Here is a 23,839-nt window from a genome sequence, read left to right on the forward strand (position 1 = left end):
GTGACCTATTTCTTTGTCTAGTATGTGCTAGATTCAGGACAGAGGGAGGACACACTCTGTAGCTGATCCCTTGCAAAGTTCATTCAGAATTTTTAGAGCACCAGTATCTCTGGTTTACAGCTAGTATTTTGCATATAAATGCATCCTTATTAAATCCCATTAAATCATGAACATCATTTGGAAGGCCATTCCAGAAAAATTACGAACATGACATTGTAGGGATTTCCAATGCAATTTGTTCTACATATGCAATATAGAAATCAATAGGCAATTTTGAGGTGTTCCTGGCATCTCATTAATAGATCTTGTGCATCCTGAAGCCAGTTTCGTTGCATTTTTATACATTTCCTCATCCTCAGTTAATGGAAACCTGATAATGAGAAAGATATAAAATATATGTTTTCCAGTAAATCGTAATTGGTAAAATTGTGCTCTTCTGCTGAAGAACAGAGGCCTTTTAATAACACAGAACATGAAAAAGCAGATGGGTATATTTCTCACCTTTTTATATCACTGAAAGCTTTCTCATAACCCTGTGCCTGCCTACACCTAACTTCAAACTCAATTTGCTTCCACAAGTTGCCTGCCACCTTGCCATTTGTGACCTGCTCCATCTGACTTAGTAAAAGATTTGTCATGTGCCTAATTTAGATATTCTATATTCTGGGTTTCCGGACCCACAGGGAAGGACATAATTGAATAGGCTGTGTCAAAGCCTCCCCCACTCCACAAAAACCTCCCAGGGACGTGCTAACGTTAATTATCTCCCATTGCAATATGGCCTAGTTTTATAATTACTGGTCCTGCCAAATATATTACAACATACTAAACCTCTCACCAGACAGTTATTAATTTAGTGTGTGTGATCCATAGACATGTGTTGTACAATTTGCCTACTTACCTTATTTACAGACAGGATAACAATATTTGTGCTCGAGGGGTTGACTGGGTTGTGCATTGCAATCACGCTTAGATTTAGAAATCTTAGACATGCTTTTCATTAGCTGTGCATAACTTATCACCATTAGTGCACTCATTTTAGCATCAAAGGGCTGTTGTCTGGAAGGCAACAGTCTACAGTCTTGCTAGCAGCTCTGTGAGGTTGCACTCACGCTTAGCAGTGCTTTGGTTTATGTGCTAAAATGCTAACGTGAGCTCAGTGTTGAACGTGCTGAGTGCATATATGATCTAACAATATTGTCCATATTAGTTTAGCATGCGCTAAGTGCTAATTAGTGTCATACACAAAATACACAATATACAGCTAAGGATTTAATTAAAGGATTAAATTAATAAACTATAGAGACAGAGCACATTTTGCTCCTACAGGGGGGAAGGGGGATCAGGCATCCCACTGATTTTTTTTTCTGCTATCAAAGACATGAAAAAAAAATATTCTGTGTTGTGGGATGCATTATCAACATAGTAAGGAATTTCTGAAAATAAAACAAAAAAGAAATGAGAATAAAAAAGTGGGTTAATTAATTTCACAGGCAATCTAAGGGTGTTTAATGTTACATATCCTGCAGGTATAGACAACCACATGAAAATTTGATAGGCACCACAAAATTGTGTGTATAAATATTTAATGGACTATACCTTACACAGTAGTTCAGTATCCTGCCATTTCCCAACTCTTGTACTTTGAGATATTGTCCATTAATGCCTCCACTCCACAGAATAAACCATATTTATACTTATAACTAGAGATGGCACAATACCACTTTTTTATGTCCGATACCGATATCATAAATTTGGATATCTGCCGATACCGATATGAATCCGATATAGTGTTTTATAATCAACAAAACTGTTTTTTAAATATCTTGCTGCATTTTCTATAAGTTCATACTCAAGTTTAAAACAACAACTACACTAAAGCTATTCTGTTATACCTGTATGCAAAAAAAAAATATTTCATAGTTCAGCAATACTGATCAATCTAATAAACTTAAACCTACACCATCCTCCCTATTCTGGTATTTTAAAGAGTACTAAATATTAAGCAACCTAACTAATAGGGTTCCAACTCCCAGCAACAACAAAAATAAATAAATAAAAAATAGGGAACCACCCTTCACGCTCCACCTCATGATGCTTAATCGACGTAATCAACCTTAATTTGATGCAGTGTGAAAAAAAATGCACAGAAATCAATTATTTTTCAAGAAATATTAAATAGATTCAACATCTTTCTTCAACAAAATTGCAGACTGCACAGATGGTATCTTCCCAAAGGAAAAAGTACTATAGCTTACTAGGGTATATTAGACTTAATAGTCACTATATACAGTAATTGACTTCTATTCATTTTACATCAAATTAAAACTTTGGGTGTCAGATAATTATTTATTAAAAGCTAGACATTTTAAATGGGAATAAGAAAGAAAAGTATGTCTTTGTGCCCCCTTTTCCCTGTTAATGCCCTATCGGCCCCCCTGGCTAAACTTTGCTAGATCCGCCCCTGCACAGTTACCAGCGTCAGCTACGTAGAAAAAGATCCTGGTGTAGAAAGTAATATTAAATAAATTCTAACAACAGCTTATCAAGCTTAAACGTGCTGCTGTTGTTCAGCCGCTGGTTTCCTCTTTCTGGTGCAAAGTGGGCCAAAAACAAACATGAGAGACGGACTTGCGACAGAAAAGCCGATCAGCTGATCATTAAGCAGTTTCATGATTGAAGTAGCAGCAAGAAGAGGCAGTCGCTCCATATATCGTTTGTTAAGCTTAACGCAGGAATGCTTTACAAACATTCAGAGATGGACTTACACACTTGCTTTACTTCTCTCGGGATAACTTTGTCGGAGATGAAATGCCGGGTTGCTAGCAAAGTTCCAAATGCTATCCAGACCACCGACAGGTCCCGCATGCCACAGCCGCTCTATCACGTGATTCATACTGCTCCGACGTGCTAACGTTCTGACGCGAGCTACGGCGTGTTGCAAGTTTTGTGAGGTGCTTTCGTGATATTTAATGGATTGGATTACATTTTTTATTTTTCTCCGATATCCGATCCAGTAATTTAGGTCAGTATCGGACCGATACCGATACGTAATATTGGATCGGTCCAGCTCTACTTATAACCAGACTGAATTCAGTTAATTCCATCACATTGCGATCAATTAGGTGCTTCACTGGGGTGGGTGCAATAATTATTATATTGGATGAAGCTAATGTTTTTCTCTTAAATAAAGTACTTTAGTCTACTATGTATTCTTTTAATGTGCTTTAAGTATCTCAATGTTATTCTACTTTCTACTTCTGCTCCACTTCAATTTAATTATGAAACTTGTACTTTACATTGCATGTCATATATTTAGTTATTGGATAAGTTTGTAATACATTCCTTATTGCACTGTAATAGATAAAACTATCTAAAAGCAATTAAAGCAGTGAACGTAATTAAAGTCATCTCCAGCTGCAACATAGAAAGTGAGTCAGTGAATCGATAACTATGATCCATTAATATCATGTATATGAGTCTTTTAGTTGAACTACTTTAAGCATATAATGATGCTAAAACATTTCTAATACAACTTTGGTAGTATTGTGACATTTACTGAAGAAAAAATACGTAATATCATCTGTATTAGGACAAAGGGCTGCGCATCAGCCCACCTCCACTACCTCATTTAAAAAGTGTAATGAAGAAAAGAAAAAAGAGTGAGAAACAAGAAAAAAAACACCCTGAACTTTCCACTGCTGACCAAAACTGCTCTAAAGACCAGGTTTTATGTAATGAAGTGCTATTTGGCATATAACATATGGGGTGAGAATTTTTAATTAAAAATTCAACAGTTGGATGAATTATTCTGTATCTCATCATCTTAGAGAGCCTGGGGTAAAACAGAAAGATGGTGTAATGCTGACCAGAAATGTTCCTCTTAAGCTTGCATTCCCAGGGTTGCAAGTCGTAAATAAGATTAATTATATATTCGGGAGCTTTTGGATAGAAATACCAACAAAAATGACCCTTTCAACAGAAGTGGGCTTTGGTGCCTGTTTTATTTTGGAAATAAAGTCACAGAGGGTCACCACTTAAGCATCCGTTTACGATAAGTGATCAGCCAAAAGTACATTACATTTTAAAACAGTGTTGTATTAAAACAGAAGCATAAAAATGCATTTTGCATTTATATATAAAAATATATTGCTTTTGCTGCTAGCTTGAATAGCTTCAGTCGTCCCCGGAGACAGAAAATTCTGGGTCATATTTACCTGCAGTCGGCGTTTTCTCACTCTAAGCCCATTAAAAAAGTATCTGACAGCGTGAAGACATCATAATAATGTGAATAATAACATGCATCATTATGCTGCTCCATGTTTACATGTTTAGCATAAGCTACACTTGTTGCAGTGGAAACTCTAGAATGAGATTTTAAATTATCTGCTGCATTCCTTCACTCGTGCTTTGATTCACTTCCTTTTTTTTTTAGCTCATTTTGTAATGGAAGAAAAGTGCACTGTATACCAAGGTCAGCATCTTCTTTGCGCCAGAGTTTACTGATCAAAATTGGAGAATGTCAAGTTTGACTGACTGAATTCTCACATTAAGCTTCATCGGCTTCATGTTACAGTAGATAAAATCCACAAAACTGGCACCGGTTCTTAAACTGCTGCCCTGTTACTGCGTGCATGCTGTGCTTTTATAGCTGGCCAAAGCCACCTGAGGACAGTTTTATGCCTTCAATTACTGAGTGCTATTCTAAAATTAAGGCCTGCAATTAAAAGACACACCACTTACCCAAATTATATCATTGACTAAAGGTTAACAGCCAGCCCAGCCAAATGTAGTTCAACAGAAAGCGAGTTGAGAAAAGCTGAACTCTATAAGCGCTTTCATATTTTTTTTCCCCAGCGCAGTCCCCCAGCATTCGCCTTACATCGTAAGGCCATAATATATCCAGTTAACCCTCTGCCCAGATTTTATTGCACATATCCCCCAAGCAATGATCTATATCAAGCAGAGCCTCCTCACCTCCATTAGCACAAACACTTGATGAATTAAAGAATATGGTCTTCGTTATGCCCTACTTTTAGAAAATTAGTGTGTATGCATGTGTTAAGGGGTGAAACTGAAACTAAAGCTTGTTCTTCAGTGTACTGGTTGGTCTTCACCTTTAAAAGGATATATTCATACATGTATGCAGAATCACGGTCGCAGTGGACAGTGTTGTTGGTTATGAGAGTCTTTGTGGTGTCCATTGTCAGTTTGCTTATAGCTTATAGTCCATGCACAGTTGCGAGTCTGTATGGAGAGCAAGCTCCAGATCAATGGCAGCTATTTGATGTTGATGATGTATACAAAATGAGTAGTGCATGGGGCAAAGGATGAGTGACATATGTATGACGGGGTGGTGAATTAATTAGACAGTTATGCAACTAGACTATGGGATGTCTGTTATTGTGACCAATCATCATTTTGTATATTCCGCCACATGGAAAGCCCGGGGGTTTAAAACTGCAGTTAATTGTACGACCACTTGAGACTGGCTCACAAAGACTCCCATGTTCAAACCCCTGACTTACAGCAGTCTGGTAAACAAAATAATTTTGACTTTGCTCATCAAAATAATTCTTTATTGGGTGGATATTGTTATATCCCATTAATATGGAACACAAAACGCCAACACAGTCATGGCTATGGCTATGCCAGTCTGTTATACACTGTTTGTGTGCATGATAGGATAAGACTTGTTCTGAATGGACAATGTCTGCATATTTAAAAAAAAATAGTGAAATTATTTCTTAATAAATTATTCAACTTTTTTTTCAGATCTGTGAAGACAGAAACAAATCATAGGCTCACACAAAGACACCCAACAGCTGTGTGACCATCTTTGTCAGGCATTGCTTTCCAGCAAAGCCTTGCTTCAGATTTACAGCCCGTGAGTGGACTGTAAATCTCAAAGCTGTTGTTGCAGCTCGAGTCAGATCTTGATTCTTGTCATTTCTTATTTCAAGTGAAACAGTCATCCGATCATTTGTACACTGTGAGTGCCTTTCAGTCTGCGTGTCACCACTGCGACAGCACACTGTATCGTTATCGGTGAAATACCTGTATTCTCCATTACTAAGATTTCTCTCTGGACTCTGAGTCGGAACTGAGTTATCTTTTTTGAGAAGAGAATTTGCTTTTCTTAGCAGCAAACAAGTCTTCTTTCAGCAAACTATCCCTCCCACACACCTCCCATGAATACTTTTGTTGAGAAAAGTGGTATAAACTGCTTTTCTATATTACCAGAAGATTAAAGCGGACAGGACTTTGAACCTCTGGTCACTTTATCCATATTTGACAAAAATACTTTGGCTTTTCAACTTCCTTGAGACACTGAATTTCAAAATTTTGTGTATTCACATTCTGATCAATTCTAAATACTGTTTGACAAGACACTGTACATTTACTGACATCTCTCTCAATTTTTCTGTTTTATTGTTGTAAACAAGTGTATCATAAACAACTCTGCTCAGACAATTTATCTCACACAGTCGTCTTTTTTCTAAAAATGACCAATTGCTCATTTCTAGTTCCTCCCCGAGAAGCTGAGCGATAGAGAGACTTCCTCTAACTTAAAGATATATATCAGGAGTCTTGCAGACATGGAAATCTCTGGTAAACCATATGACAGACAGCTTGTCATTCGGAGGTTTTTACCTGCTGTCTGCCAAGACCCAAGTACAAGTTGGGACAGGCTCAAGCCCTGACCCAAAAATAATAATAAAATAGGGAGTCCAGAAACCCATGAATACTACCTTCCCCATGAGAGTGGATGTATATGCATCATTTTTATTCAGCAGCACAGTGAGAACTTGTGCAAAGTGTCACTGGGGTGATGTGACACTCAAGACAGAGCTATGCACCACCGCAGACAACACTTTCCACCCACTCCACAATGAGCTGTCCTCAGTGAGGAGCAAAGTTGAAAAGAACAAGTCAAGAGGTGTTACTCTGTGTCTTCTTGCAATAAATTCTCTATACAGGATGGTTTGTGCAAAGCATGAAAATAAACGCCATGCCCTTCCACTTTGGGTGACATGTGAATGTACCTGTCAGTACAGGTAATTGCTGGCTGAAATGTTCTCTATGTGTTCAGTTAGTACTTTTTTTTCTCTTATCTTTTCTTTCTGTTGAAATAGCATTTTCCATAATATACCATACACTGTCTATATTTGTCCAAGTCTTAAAAGTAATGAATACCCATGTTTTAACTGATTAGTGATCATGTTAGGCCTCAGTCTCATAGGCCCAGAGACCACTGGCCACTAGGGGGGAAGTGCGCATTGGTTGTGAATAGGGATGGGTATCGAAACCCAGTTCTTGTTGAGAACCATTGACTGTAGAAAAGATGGACGACGCGACACCGCCTCCTCCCATTGTGCAAAAATAAAGCCAAAATATCCCGCTTGTGGAGGCTGCCATCTTCCAAATTTGGAGCCAGAGTCTGCGCAGTAGTGACTTGAGGTGGAGTGACTGTGTAACACTCCCGCCCACACACCCGCTGGACGTAACCGCAAACACACCCCCCTACACTTTTTACATAGCCTGGCTGCTCGAGTTTTTTTGCTGGTTTACCGCGACTGACGACTCGTTAAATTAAGGTAAATACAACCATGTCACTGTTATAAAAAAAGACACACCTATCATCTTATAGTTCTAAAATCACTCTGTTGTTAATTCGTTAGTTAGATTAGCCGCTAGCATACACACAGTGTTGGAGGCTTGTTGCTAGCTAGTTAGCGATGCTATACACCGAATACTCTAATAGTCTCTGTTATTGAAGGATTCAGCACTTATGTTTTTTTTTATCCATTTTTAGACAGCGATGAGTTCATCTGCACACTCTACAGAGGCCCAGAATTACTGTTAATATCAAAAATATAATGCTGTCCTTTGAGATTTTAACATAAGACTGTGAGTGTAATGGATCTAAAACTGTTTAAATCTTCAGAGCCCTCTACATCCTGGTAACATGGAAACTTTAAAAACATCAGCAGAACGTTTCAGTAGTGTAGTCTAATTTGTTCTTTTCATTTAATAATAAAGTCCATATTATATCAACAGCTACATTCACCCTGGAGAGAAACTTGTGAAGGAGACCATCAGGACCAAGCTGGGTTTCTGGGTCCAGAGGTTTGGAGAAACTTCTTCCCTTTCTTTCATCACAGCTGTCCTGTGCCAGAAGTTCTGTTGACCCACTGAAAGAGGCATCATTTAAGAAACACCAGGAACACTGAAGCTCATCACATTGATCAAGCAGGACTCATGATCTTCACCAGCAGCTCCCTCACAGGGAAATCTTCAGCACTCCTCCGTAGGCCCGCCCCAGGAGATGGATAAACCCAGCATTTCATGAACACTGTGATGGAGACCTTTGGTTTGTGTAATGTTATAAATACTCGGATACTCCCCAGAGGCTCCAGACCTTTACATAAAGATATTATATTCAGTCCTGTAGAAAGTTATATATTTATTTAAAAATATATGATCCTCTCTGGTTACTCTGGTATGAATAACTCTGAATCACTTTATGGTAAATAACCCACTATGTGCAAAAACTGTGAAATAATTCCAGATGACAAGTTTGTAGTTCAGCATACAAGTGATGACCTTTGACCTTCATCAGGTTTTATTTAATTGTGTTAGAGAAAATCTCATGTGCTCTTCATGCAGCTGAGTACATCGCCTCTGTCAGTGCGCCCCAGGGTGGCTGTGGCTACATTGTAGCTTGCCATCACCAGTGTGTGAATGTGTGTGTGAATGGGTGGATGACAGGTGGTGTAAAGCGCTTTGGGGTCCTTAGGGACTAGAAAAGCGCTATACAAATACAGGCCATTTACCATTTACCATTTACATCAAGTGTTTAAAACGGAAGCTGTGCAGGTCTGAGATCAGCAGCTTTGTGAAACACCAAACTGAGGTCCTGTTAATGCTGATATATAGTGACACAGTTACATGGGTGATTAATGCTTTTGCTTTTTTGTCTTTAACTTTATCAATAAAGCTGCAGCTTTCACTGCAGCACGTGTTGTACTTTAACCTTTGCACTATTTTCATCAGTTCATTTTGCAGTTAACATGTGAACATGTTGGATGATCTGTCTGCTGTCACTGGGTGGTGCTGAGGTCTGAATCTGAGGGCAGCTCCTGTAATCACAAAGAGAACAGAACCATCAAACTCAGATATAAATTTTATCCCTCAAAATTGAAATAAAGCTGATTCTTCTGTCCTCACACACTCAGGATCTGAAGTTCTTCTCTTACATTTTTTTCAGTATTACAGTACACTACAGTACTTTAATCCATAGTTCCTGATTAATGAGGATCTACAAGGTACAAGCTTTTTTAAAAAAAAAAAAAAAGTTACTGCCTTTACAGATGTGGCAAGAGACTGAAAACATGCTGTTGTTTGCACATATTTAATATTCAGCTCTGCACAGGAGCTGAAGCAGGGTGTAGCCTGTTGCTTTTACAGCATAATACTTGTAATAAAAGTACAGTAACAGTAATTAGTGACTGAGTAGCCTGGGGCGTTTCTCTTGATTTCTTTAGCAAATTCATTCACCTGCACAGATTAGCTAAATGAACCCTGACAGCCGAGTGCTCATTTTAGCTAGCTAGGTCTCAGGACCTAGCTAAGGACGGTAGTTACGGATTAGCTTACAAACACGTTTAACTTACCGAAAAAGTGCAGCGGGGCCTCGGGTCCTTCAGTCGAGTAGTCCAGTTTACTGAAGAACACCTCAGGCTGTCAGGTTAAAACACTCGGTCGTGTTTTCGTAACGTAAACGCTGGCCCTCCTCTCAGAGCCTACGCTCTATCTGCCATTCCCGAACAGAGATACGCAAGTTTCTCCATGACTGCAGCTGCCAGTCAAAGCTGTTACGTTTCACCCCAATTTAACACCACCGCGGTAGGAATCAGAATCAAACTTATGGGAAAGGAGACCCCTTGGACATCAATCAGCATGATGAGAACTATTGATAACAAAAGAAAGGATCTTTGGAAAAAAATTATCTAAGGAGAATTAATTTATTTCAGTCCCATCCGCTAACATGGAGGAGGCGGGGTTTATGACCTATACTGCAGCCAGACAGCAGGGGGCGATAGAGACGTTTTGGCTTCATTTTTGGGGAGCTGTCGCGTCGTTCATGTTTTCTACAGTCAAGCTGTGTCCCAAAACGTCGGCTGCATCCTCCAGAGGCCGCATTTGAAGGCCGATTACTCCGGAGCGACAATGAGCAACTGTTTACCGGTGCCAAAAACTCAGCCACTGTGGGTTGGAGGTACAGCAACAATATGCCGCTTTTAATCTGTTAGGTATAAGGGAGAGAGCTTAATCTGTCTTTTAGTCGGAAGTGTGTACATTTTGCTATGTATACTGTTCAGGAATTAAGAAGATTGATATGCTCTATTATTTTCTGTCTGTTAAGGCCATTCTTGAGAAGATGGGCCTGCAGGGTAAAGTCACCACTTTGCAGGCGAAAAATGGGACAATTTAAAAAAAGAAATACAAAGTATGTACAGCTGTATTCAAATATGTTTTTTTTTTAGCAAGTTAAAAACTTATTCATGTAAACCTGTACTGTTGCTTTTTTTGTCAACTGCCACTTTTTATTTCCTTTGCCCTTAGGACTTCAAGTATCCAGGGTCAGGCGAGGGAGTGAGTGGGAAGCCCACTGCTGCTACATGGCCCTGGTTTGCCCTCATGGATGAGGTGTTAGGACGGAGGCCTTCTACCAAGCCTCCAGTGCTAATTGCTTCCATCCATGAGGACACTCCAGGGCCCAGTTCAGCAGTGGGCAACCAAGTGTTGGATGAGGAAGAGCAGGAAGATGAGGGCCAGGTGGAGCAAAGAGGGGCAAAAAGAAAGAAGGACAGGGATGAGTTTTTGGATTAATCAGAGAGGACATGAGATTGCAGAGGGAAATGGAGGAAAGAAGAGCACAGGAGGCAAAAGATAGAATGGACAGACTGTTTGGTTTGCTTGAGAAACTTGTTGAAAAAAAAAAGGATTAAATTTCTGTAAATGCTTCACCTTTATTTGCATTGTTTTTCCTTTAAAAAAAAAAAAAAAAAGAAACTATGTACAACATAAATTTTATCAACACAATTAATTAAAATGTCTGAAAAAAGTAACAATAGAAAAAACAACAAAAAACATGAATTCTTACGAATTATTATTACAGTTAGGATTAACCTGAGTGTCCCAGTAAGCACAGGTACTTTTAACCAGGTCTGATCTTTGGCTGGGCAGGAAGGAAGTCTCGGGCAGTGCTGCTGAATGTGCTGCTGAATGTGCTGGACCAGGACCAGAGAGATGGAGGAGGTGCCACAAGCAAGACCTTGGTTTGTATTTCCAGCCAGTAAATGGAACATCATACAGGGTGATCTCCATAAGGTCTAGGGATGCTCGTTTCCACTGTCCACCGCATCATCTGTCACTTAGGTTTGTAGGGCTGATGTAACTGACGGCTGCCATGTCACTAAGATGTATTCAGAAAGATGCAAACAATCCTGTTAATAAAGATCTAACAAGTAATATCTAAAAAATGCTCTACTAACAGAATACTTGCCTGTTTAAAAATATTCATTGGTCGTGTCCAAATTCATGGGCTGCATCCTCCTGAGGACCCGGCCTTCGCGGTCTACGTGGGTCGGGTCCTCAGAAGGTCGGGTAGGCCGGAAGTAATTGGACGGTTTAGCCTTCTGATTAGCGTCACCGCTGTCTCGGTGGAGTTTAATAAACTCAGCCGTCTGCTCCTTGCTATCTAAAATATAACAGGACACTGGTGTAAATTCTCGACCGTCTCATACTTCTGTTTAATCAGTTTTCTATTTGACGTTTTGTCACGGTTTGCCGGGGCAAGCCGTGTGGAATATGAAATAGGACCCAAAATGCGGCAGCTCTGGTGCAGATGAGTGTTTATTTGACAACCGAAAATACAAAAAGCAATGGTGTGGGTACCATGAAACAGGAAAACCTAAACTGGGTAGAACTAATAACACAAACCAGAAACGAGGATGCAGGGAGGTCCGGGGAAATACATACGGGAAGACGCAGGGAGACCGAGGGGAAACAACACAGACGAACCAGCGATTACTAAGACAGAAAATACAACTTAAATACACTCAGAACACAGGGAGATTACACACAGGTGGGAGACACAGCTGGGAGTGATTAACCCTTTAAGACCTACCATAGAACCAAGTCCGCCAGAGCTTATATTATATTTTTACATGCTGTGGAGCCATTTTTGGGAGCATTTCAAGTTGCTATACATCAATACAACCATTATAGCCCAGATTTTAATAATATGTATTCATTAAGTGCATAGTAATTACATAAATTGCAAAAAAGTGCAATAAACTACAAAAAAATTGAAAATCGTTTTTGATTTTTTAACATATATTTGTAGTTAGAGAAATTTAAGAGGCTTATCCCTCAAAACTGTAAATACAAAAAAGTTGCACAAAATAGTTTCCCACCACAGGAAATTTATTTTGAGTGTCTTCATAGTTTTATTTTTGAAATACACCAATTTTTATACACTGCAGGAAAAACGAAAATAAATATTATACTGCAAATTTGCAAAAAAGCAGCATATGCATCAAAATAAACTATTTCCAGCAGTGCAATATGAGTCCTAAGCATCCCAGAAACGACACAGAAAGTCATAAAGTCAAAGATAACTTTTAAAAAGAGCAGTATAGGCCCTGAGACCCTGATCGCAAAAAAGACTACATTTCCGCGAAAATGACGTCACTTCCGGTTTCGGCCAGGTAATGGCGGAAATGCAAAAGTTCGCGCTGACGTCTATTCCAACGTAGGAAGTGTTTTGAACAGCTGATCGGACCGGCAAAGCTTGTTTCTGGAATATTATGTTTTTGTTCCTGCAAGTGCTTTTTATGCAGTTTTTGCAAAGCTTTATGTGGAAGGAAACCGTGACCTAGGACAAGCTGATGGCACAATATGTAAGTACAACTCCTCCGGTTTCATATGCAAAAAAAATTTTTGCGCTAGCTTACGTGGTTGCAGTGCTACCGGGATTTAAAAATAGTTACGCATAACAGAGCGTTCCCGCTCCGATCGGCTCTAAAGGGTTAACATGACGAGACCAGGGAGGCAAACTGAAAACACTCACATAAGACGCAGACCTTCACAATAAAACAGGAACACACGGGGGGGAACAGGGTAAACACCAATTAGAGGAGAACAGAACCAAAATCTCGAAGAGAAAACACAAAACGCTGGGTCAAAAGGACCCAGGATCATGACAGTACCCCCCCCCCCCTCAAAGGCTGGCTCCAGACAGCCCAACAAGAAACAAAACAGCCAGAAAAAACAGAAAACAACCCGACCAGGGCGGGCGGCGGGGGCCCAGGAAGGAGGGCTTGAAGCAAAACAAAACCGGAGCACCAGAAGGCCAAAAGACAAAAACAAAAAACGAGACCAAAACCAAAAGAAACGAAGCACACCAGAACACAGGAAAAAACAGAGCCCAAAACAGAAGAGTTCAGGGGGCCAACAGCACAGGAGTCCAAAACAGTTCAGGGGGCCGGCCAGGGGGCCGACAGCACAGGAGTCCAAACAGTTCGGGGGGCCGACCGTGCGGACGGCAACGGCGGCGACGTGGACACAGTTCGGGGGGCCGGCCGTGCGGAAGGCAACGGCGGCCACTCAGGCGATGGCGGTCCGGGGGCTGGCCGTGCGGAAGGCAACGGCGGCCACTCAGGCGATGGCGGTCCGGGGGCCGGCCGTGCGGAAGGCAACGGCGGCGACGAGGGAGACGATGGAGCAGTTCAGGGGGCCGACCGCGCGGAAGGCAACGGCGGCGACTCAGGCGATGGCGATCCGGACCAGGCGAAGCACAGGCTGAGGCCGGACCAGGCGAAGCACAGGCAGAGGCCGGACCAGGCGAAGCACAGGCAGAGGCCGGACCAGGCGAGGCTGAAGGCTCTGAGGCCGGGCCAGGCGAGGCTGAAGGCTCTGAGGCTGGGCCAGGCGAGGCTGAAGACACGGAGGCTGGGCCAGGCGAGGCTGAAGACACGGAGGCTGCAGCAGGCGAGGATGATGATGGAGCTACAGCAGGCGGCTGGACGGGCTGAACGGGCCCCTCGGACCCTCCAGCGGAGGCTGAACGGGCCCCTCGGACCCTCCAGCGGAGACAAGAGACGAAGGCCGGAGCGGTCCCTCGGACCCTCCAGCGGAGACTAGAGACGAAGGCCGGAGCGGTCCTACGGACCCTCCAGCAGAAGTCACCACTAAGCCAGCAGTCATGGAGTCCTCTGGCAAACACGAAGGCGACTGGCGATGCACTGAGCACTGGCTCTGCCCAGGCAACGCTGACATGGTGCAGTTCTCAGGTGGCTGCATAAACTTCAGGGGTCCAGAATCAGCCGGGGACTGAGACCTAGCCTCTGGGGAAGCCCTGGAGCGGCAAACTGTGCCAATGGCGGCTGAACCATGAAAAGCACCTTGAGGTGAAATTAGACTTTCTCCCTGCATGGAGTGAATGAGTGAAACCGGTGATACTGGAGCCAGAGCTACGGGTAGCGGGGGCACTGGAGCTACTGGGGCCTGCGCTACAGGCGGCACTGGAGCTACTGGGGCCTGCGCTACAGGCGGCACTGGAGCTACTGGGGCCTGCGCTACAGGCGGCACTGGAGCTACTGGGGCCTGCGCTACAGGCGGCACTGGAGCTACTGGGGCCTGCGCTACAAGCGGCACTGGAGCTACTGGGGCCTGCGCTACAGGCGGCACTGGAGCTACTGGGGCCTGCGCTACAGGCGGCACTGGAGCTACTGGGGCCTGCGCTACAGGCGGCACTGGAGACTGAACTGAGGGTGGCACTGGAGACTGAACTGAAGGGGACACTGGAGACTGAACTGAAGGGGGCACAGGAGACTGAACTGAAGGGGGCACAGGAGACTGAACTGAAGGGGGCACAGGAGACTGAACTGAAGGAGGCACAGGAGACTGAACTGAAGGAGGCACAGGAGACTGAGCTAAGAGGAGCACTGGCTGCGGGGGAGCTAACTGAGCTGAGAATGGCTGCGGGGGAGCTAACCGAGCTGAGAATGGCTGCGGGGGAGCTAACCGAACTGAGAGTGGCTGCGGGGGAGCTAACCGAGCTGAGAGTGGCTGCGGGGGAGCTAACCGAGCTGAGAGTGGCTGCGGGGGAGCTAACCGAGCTGAGAGTGGCTGCGGGGGAGCTAACTGAGCTGCCGGTAGCTGCACAGGCGATAAGCAGCTCGCGTTGACATCCGCCACACAAAACGCAGCCCCTGAATGAACAGTCATGCAGTCCGAAAATGAAAAAGAGTCCTCACTCACCACAGCCGGCGATTTAGAAGCCCGAACGTCCGGCTGTGGGGTGGCGCGCTTGCGGCGCGATCGGCGTCTCCTACCCGCAGACGGCTCCGACGGGCCGGGCAAGATCACATCCGGCGAGTCGGGCAGCGAGGCAGGAGTGGCTGAGAGAAGGTGCGGTGTGAGCCGGAGAAAAGCCTGCATGGTCGGAGGAAGCGACTGCAGAAGCCATGGCAGGCCAGAAAAGAGCCGTTGTAGCCGACTTTCCACGGCACGACGAAGCTCCTCTGGAGGGTTCTCCAGCCATAGCCCGAGGAGAATCTCCACATTGTACGCAATGTCGTCCTGGAGCTCCTCGGACGGATTCACTGCTGCTGGGTCCATGGTGGCTGGTTCGTACTGTCACGGTTTGCCGGGGCAAGCCGTGTGGAATATGAAATAGGACCCAAAATGCAGCAGCTCTGGTGCAGATGAGTGTTTATTTGACAACCGAAAATACAAACAGCAATGGTGTGGGTACCATGAAACAGGAAAACCTAAACTGGGTAGAACTAATAACACAAACCAGAAACGAGGATGCAGGGAGGTCCGGGGAAATACATACGGGAAGACGCAGGGAGACCGAGGGGAAACAACACAGACGAACCAGCGATTACTAAGACAGAAAATACAACTTAAATACACTCAGAACACAGGGAGATTACACACAGGTGGGAGACACAGCTGGGAGTGATTAACATGACGAGACCAGGGAGGCAAACTGAAAACACTCACATAAGACGCAGACCTTCACAATAAAACAGGAACACACGGGGGGGAACAGGGTAAACACCAATTAGAGGAGAACAGAACCAAAATCTCGAAGAGAAAACACAAAACGCTGGGTCAAAAGGACCCAGGATCATGACACGTTTAGTCAGCTGTGTAAAAACCAAGGAGGAACCCACCCGGGGAATTAATAAGGTTTTATTTTATCTAATCTAATAACTTTAATCTCAGCCAAACCGATTTACTCACGAACAAACAAAACACTGAAAAAAGCCCAACAATAACATTTTTAGGTTGTCTAAGTGACTTATATATTTCGTTTAACCTGAGTAGCGAAAGAACGCGGTGATCTGAAAATGATGTGCCGGGAGTTGTGCCGTCCTCGGCCGCATCAGTAACCCTCGAGCTCCTGGCTCGCTATCGAGCTGGTGGGTAGCAGACGTCTCCGAAAATGTTGAAGCACTTTTGCAAATATGCGATATCTTGATAAACCGAGCAGATATTTGATGTTTACACAGCTACTTTCTCGCCTGAAAATATGTTAAAAGTGTAAAAGTGAGTAATTTTAAAACTTAGTAGCGGCCGCCATTGTTGGAAACTGGAGTTTGACTGGGCCACGCTATGAATTCTGGGATATGGTGGGCCACGAAGGACACACCCGACCCATCCTTCAAATTCGGGGAAAAGGAGGACGCATTTGTCGGCTGCATTCGGAGGAGTCTACGAATTTGGACAGCCTTTGGCGCGTCGCTGTGACGTAATTGGTCTACAAATGCAGCCTCAGGAGGATGCAGCCCATGAATTTGGACACGACCATGGTCTTGAGGTAGCTCCTCCAGGGCAGACACCTCAGCAGATAGCTGGTCACGCCAGGGAGCACCACTGACTGCCTCCAATACATATTTATCAACGTGTCAGAGCACTCCTTACGTTGTGGTACATCTTATCTCATGTTGCACATCATCCTCAGGTGCATCCTCCGGGTCCATAGCGTCACCAGCACCAAGGCAGATGTTGTATAGGACAGCACATGCTGTCATGACCTGAAACAGATGTTTTTTGTTTTTTTTAAAAGAAACAAATAAGGTGTTTATAAATGTACATACACTAAAGTTCCCATTATATCATTATAATTATTTGAAAAAGAATGGCACTATATTGTAATGACTTACATATGGTACAAAGGTGTGGTGCACCTCCAGCGCTTGAAGGAAGATGGCCCGGAACCTCGTCTTCATCATTCCAAAAGCACTCTCTATAATAGAGCGTGCCCTGGAGTGATGAGAGTTGAAGCGCTGGGCTCCCACACCTTGAACTGGCCTCTTGTACGGAGTGATGAGGAGAAGTGGATGCTGGAGACATGGGTACCCTCCATCTGCTAAGATGAAATGCCCTGGAGGAGGGTAAATGGCCTGCCGGTACAGTGGGCTGTTGCATAGCACCCTGGAGTCATGCACTGACCCAGGCCAGCCCACATATGTATCGATGAAGCGGCCCTGATGGTCACAAACTGCCTGCAGGAGTATGGATGGGAACAATTTCCTGTTTCTGTAGCACTGACCATCAGGGCCGCTGGGAGGCTTGATGCGGACATGGCAGCCGTCAATTGCACCAGCAGCCTTTAAAAAGGCTCTGTGTCTTGCTAGCCCTGCAAACCCATGAGACAGGACATCTAGGTCTTCAGGAGTCCGAGGGAGATGGATAACCTGATGGTGAATAGCCACCACCTCCTCTGTGACCCTGTGAACGATGTGGTGAACAGTGGAGCGAGGAATAGCAAACACTCTGGAAACAACTCTGTAGGATGCTCCACTTGCCAGCCAGAAAAGAAACACAAGGACCTCAATAGTGGCACCCCAACCATGTGGCCGATCCTGGTTAAGGAGGTTCAGCAGCACTTTCAGAGACTCCCTGCTCAGATGAAAATCAGGCCTAGTGTCCTCATTATTAAAAAACCTGTCCAGGACTGGAACACTCCTTAATCCTGTTAAGCCGGCAGTACTGTGGTCTCACCTGGTGAAGGAAAATAAGGAAAATGTTTTATTCTTGTCATATGAATGTTGCGCTTGTTCTTTAAAAAAAACGTGTCAAAACTTTATTTTGATTATCATACTTAAGTAAAATTCACTGGTTAACTGATAAAAGAGTGAATAAAATCACTTCTACATCAGAGTTTTATTTAGCTAGTAAACAGATTTCAAATACACACATAAACGATGGGGGAAAAAACTGAAGAAATGCATTTTCACTGTACCTGAAGTCGGTTATCTCTTAGTCGGAGATAAATCAGTCGTCTGCGACGGCTGATTTGTTGTAACTCTTCGATTAACAAAAATAAGAGAAAAATACAGAGAGTTTCAACGATATCCATTATTTCACAGAGGGGGAGAAAGTGGTAAGGGCGGGAACAGCTGGTGACACAAATCTGAAGGCTAGACCGTCCCATTTCACGTAGACCGCGAAGGCCGGGTCCTCCGAAGGATGCAGCCGACGTTTTGGGACACAGCTTCAGTGTTGAGAACCGGTTCCCACTGTTTCAATTCCTTGGAATTGTTTGTCATTTTTGCAAACAATTCCCTTATCGATTCCAGTCGCCCCGAATGACGTCACCACGTTGCAGAGCGTCATTTACCTGGGACGAAACATGGCGGCTCAAACGCTCAAAAGTTTGGTTATACTTTACGAGAACGGATGACAACAGGGCAACTTGCAATACTTTCAAAGTAGATATTTCATTTAAGGGAGGAAACACTATGAATATGCAAAAGCATTTGCTCACAAAACACACGATAACCTTAAACGAATGTCGTGTTTTTAATTCCGTTTCGGACTCGTGAATCTCAACCCAGCAGCAGCGGTAACGTTTGCACGTCCTCTCCCGTTAATGCGGCAGGTAAATCATCAACTAACAGTGCATATTATGTTAGCGCAATCTGCCTTATTACAAAACCTGCCATTACTGTGCATTTATGTGACCATGATGAGAGAGACAGACAGAGTCTGGCTGGCTCAGATGCTGGCACTTCTCGCTGCAGTCTACCGGTAGCGTCTCCTTTCAGGCCAGGATAGACGAATGTCACCGAGCAGTGACTAAGTCTGTGGTAAAAGGCTTGCACCCATTTGCCACAGCAGATGCCCCCGATTTTCAGTAAGTGAATGTGTTTAATTGTAGGCAGGGACATTACTGGATATTCTTGTGTAATTGCTACAGAATAATTTATGTTATACTTTGTTATTGCTACAGAAGATTTTTTTTCCTGGGCAAAAAAGAATCGATAAGAGAATCGATAAAGAATTTAATTGAATCTGCTTAGGCCGCTGCCCCCGCGACCCGGCCTCGGATAAAGCGGATGAAGATAGATGGATGGATGGATAAAAAATTGAATGGTTAAACAGAATCAAAAATGGAATCGGAGTCGTGAAAATCTTATCAATACCCATCCCTAGTTGTGAATGGCTGCTGAAAGTTGCTGGCAGTCTTCCATGTAAAGTACGTGGATCGTGGTATTCTGACAGCCACAAAGGGATGACTTTATGAATGATTTCACCAAGACAGCAACCTCCAACTACCACCTGGGAATACACATCTTTTCCTAGCAACCTCTAGTTGCAATGGGATTATCAAGTTGTCTCTAGGTCTGTGTGACTAAGACGTTAAGTGTTCCACATTCTTCTCGGCATTTATAAGCCATCTTTGATTAAAAAAAATAATAATAACGTAAGGAAAGAAGTGTGATCAAAAAGTGCTGGGAATTGTCTCATAACAATCAAAAACTACACCTGATTTAAAATTGGACAGTTTCTCCTTCAAGGCCACCTCAACAAGTATGTCTGGATAGCTTTAATCATAACTGCTATTTTTAGATCACACAGGTACTATTCTGTCTTATTGTACTTGTACCTCTATGATGCTTGCTGGACCTCATTCAAGGTGGCAAGACAGCAAGCCTAAAACTTATGTGGAGGTAGACAATCTGACAGTCAAAGTAAGTGATGTGAATGAATAAAGCCTGATCGGGTGTGGATAAAAATCCATGCATTTTCAGTTATTGGTACACAATGATGGATGCTACAGTTTTTGTCAAATTTTTCTTTAAAGGTTCTTCCTTGGAAGCTCCACAACATTATGGTCATACTCGCCAATTAATGATACCACTGTCAAGGTAATCAATGGTATCACAACTGGCATTTTTGAAATCAAAGATTGTTGAAATCAAAACACATCCATCCTTTTAGATCCATATTGAAATGCGAGCCACTCAACCTTTAAGCAGCCATCTAAAAAAAAAAAAAAGCAGTAGTGCTAAAAGCCTCCAGTTCCACAAAAAGTCACCTTTTCCAGAACTTTTGGATCACTCCTTGTATTTGGTATAGTTTCACTATTTTGTTGAGATCTAAAACGCTCAATCCCTTTCAAGCATTTTGAAGCATGTTGACGTGACTGTCTTCTGTTTGGTGACATCTGTATTGCCTCTACAAAGGGCCTCAAGGACAACCTAGCTGCTTAGCTGCTTCTTTATAGTGCATTTGAGTTCTCTTATCTAGCAAAAGATATAAAGAAAACTCTGTAGACAGATAAGCTTAAGAAATCCTTACAATACCTGTTATATTATGTTTTCATCTCTCTTTTTGCCTCATATCAAGTTGTTCCATAATAACTGTATCTATATTTCACACTATTCATCTGAGTCTCCTAAAAGATTACTTCTGCATGAGTCATCACAATTTCCACAGCACACGCCACATTTTTTTGTAATATGGGTAGGGACTCTCCAAATGTCTGAATAGATTTGTGAATTTGCTGCTATACAATGTAACAATAGATGGGCCCTATTTCAGAGTATTTCTCTTTTGTAAAGGTGAATATAAAGAAAAGGCAGTGCATGTCAGTTTCATTGTGACCTTCCATATTACATCACGCTGAGCTGTCCAAGTTTTCAGTGTGTTTCATCATACATTCATGGGATTATGTACATTTATGACATTCTTATTTATTTATTTTCAAAAGAGTGCAGTCCTAATTAAGTTTTTAAATCTTTGAAGCAAAAAAAAAGTCAAAATGTTGGATCAAAGAGGTGGAACATCATTCATCTCATGTGACATCTAGTTATAAGGTCTACCATTTGCCAAGCTTTGCACAGAATGTTTGCCATGTCATTCATCCATTCTGCCTTGGTACCCATTCATTGTACATGGGGACTTGGAACATTATCATTATGTCTCCGTGCTGTTCTCCTCAAGGCTATACAAAGCCTTTTTTGAATTTTTAAAATTTTTTTACTACTTCCAACTCATTCATTTTTCATCAGCCCAGGCTTGTTAATTAAAATGCTGAATGGCACACTTTAAGTTGCAAACACAAAATTTTGTTGTTTGACCTTTTCTTTTTGCCAATATGTGACGCTGCCTGAGTATGACGTGTTGATGAATGGATAATGTACTATGCAAGCTGACAGGACTCTTTGGGAAAATTAATGAGAACATAGTGAGCAAGAAAGGAGACTGTTGAAAAGAGTGAGTTTCTTTCTCTCTCTCTCTCTCTCCCCCCCCCCCTTTTTTTGATTTACTCTGCAAGGATTATGTTGGTACTCTCACTCGCAACTGGTTAATGGATATAATGTTGTTATGTATCATGTGGACACTCAAAAGAGTGAATGATAAAAGAGATGGCTGAGAAAAAAAGGTAAACTCAGGCATGTCTAAATGACAAGAAATGGAGAAAGCTTGCCAGAGACAGGTAGAACAGTGCTAACCACCATGGATGTCATCTGTCTTTGCTACATTAGTGCTAATGTTCGCTGCACCCCTGTTTGTTCTGCTGAACGTTAAAATTAAATATGCAAATTGTGACACAAAAACAGCATTTCTGAAATGAATCGTTGTCAGACAGTGTCATTTATAGTACCTCGTCTGAGCAACAAAACAATTTCTTCCATCCAATTAGCTGCATGCTGTTTGAAATTCAGCTCCCTTCTTCTAAGTGCTAGGACTTCTTTGTGAAGTGGGATTTCACTGACTCACGAACTGATTAATGAATTAACTGATTCCTTTCCTGTTTCCTTCCATCCTTTCTCTCGTCCTTCATTCTGTCAGGGAGCACTACCAAAATGAGGGGCTAAAATGGATAAAATCTATTATCTGGTGCAAATTAGTCAAGCCTTCTTGACTATCTCATGACTCATTACTGAAAAGGTGAAAATGATTCTCCAGTAGATTAACACATCTTCATGAAATGTAATAAATGGTCCTTAGCCTTGATGATGACCACATGTTTGGCAGATGAAGACTTTCTCCGAAGTCCCAATGGAAATGTGCGATAGCTTACTATATGTGCGGGAGCTTATAGCACTGATGTGCAGCATTAGAGGACAGACTTATTGGACAACTCTTTAATGGGGGCTCCTGAAGAGTGTAGTGTCGAGTTTGACATAGCCAGGTTTTCTTTGTGTTAGTCAGTCAAAAATACCGTTCAGTGCTCACTCTTAGTTATTGTGTTATTCTTTGCCAGGTGAAACTAGCATGTCAACATTGCTATGCACACTCAAGTTTTCAGATTTGTACTTTTCAAATAGGTTTATTTGCCATGGTAGACTGCTGCCACCTGCTCTCAGCAGAGGCACATACATTCTACCAGGTAACAGTAGTACTTAATATATATAAACTATCTTTGAAAACAAGAAGAAGTCAGGACCAGGTTGGTTGGCATAAGTTACTATGGTGAACTAGCTAGGTCGGATTGTTGTATTTTTGCCCTACAATATAAAGCGGATGTTGTTGTGATTTAGAGCAGCGGTCCCCAACCTGTTTTGCGCCATGGACCGGTTTATGTCTGACAATATTTTCACAGACCAGTCTTTAAGGTGTCGCGGAAAAATACAGCAAAATAAAACTAGTACCAAACAAAGAAGATTTATTCATAACACATGGGAAAAGACCCAGGGAAACCGAGTTAACGATAAAAACGATTAAAAAAAAATAACGCTAAAAACCGATAAAACGCCTGAAAACCATGAATTTCACGCCCGAGCCTCAACTCTTGCAGCTTGGTACTAAACGAGACCGGTCCATGGCCCGGGAGTTGAGGACCACTGATTTAGTGCAATAGAAACAAAACCGAAAACTGAGATAAAAAGAAAACATCTTTTTGTCACAATGTTATCTCAGACTCAGCATATAGTCACTCGCCACACTAGGTACAAACCTTTTATTATGGGGTTGGACAGTTACTTCAGATGTGTCAGCTGTACAGCTATGATGTGAATCTCCTGTTTAACCAGGTCCCAAAGGTCCTCTATTGGACTGCCATCAGGTAACTATAGAGGCCAGTTAAATAGTGAAGGTGATATGGTACTAAGAGACCTAAAGTAAGCCAATATCTCCCACATTATTAACCTGTCTTCTTCAAGGTTCATTCTCTTCTGCATGCCTTTTTTGTAGCGAGTAGCTATTTGAGTCACATTTGCATTCCTATCAACTCATAGGAGTCTGGCCATTCTCCCTGACCTCAGCCTGTCAGTCACCAGCAACAAGACAAGCTGTTCAAAGTCATTTACAATCATCTTTCATGCCCGGTTTCCTTTCATCAGATTGTCTTGACCATGTCTTCGTGTTTAAATGCATTTGGTTGGTGCCATCTGATTGGCTGATTAGATATTTGCATTAACAAGTAGTTTTTCAAAATGTATCCCATAAAGTAGTGGGGAGTGTACTTTGCTAAACCATCAGTGGGTTCACATTCAAAATGGAAATCCAGTAGTATGAA

The 23,839-nt window shown here is 42.6% G+C and overlaps 1 pseudogene; it reads left to right on the top strand.

Moving 5' to 3' along the window:
• The first annotated feature begins 7,920 nt into the window (after nt 1–7,920).
• On the top strand, nt 7,921–11,015 carry LOC146608640 (uncharacterized; annotated as a pseudogene).
• Nucleotides 11,016–23,839: the final 12,824 nt, after the last annotated feature.

Source organism: Diplotaxodon limnothrissa, linkage group LG23 (genome assembly GCF_057381915.1).
Source record: "Diplotaxodon limnothrissa isolate DT_005_m linkage group LG23, D_limnothrissa_male_GT1.1, whole genome shotgun sequence".
Classification (NCBI taxonomy): Eukaryota; Metazoa; Chordata; class Actinopteri; order Cichliformes; family Cichlidae; genus Diplotaxodon; species Diplotaxodon limnothrissa.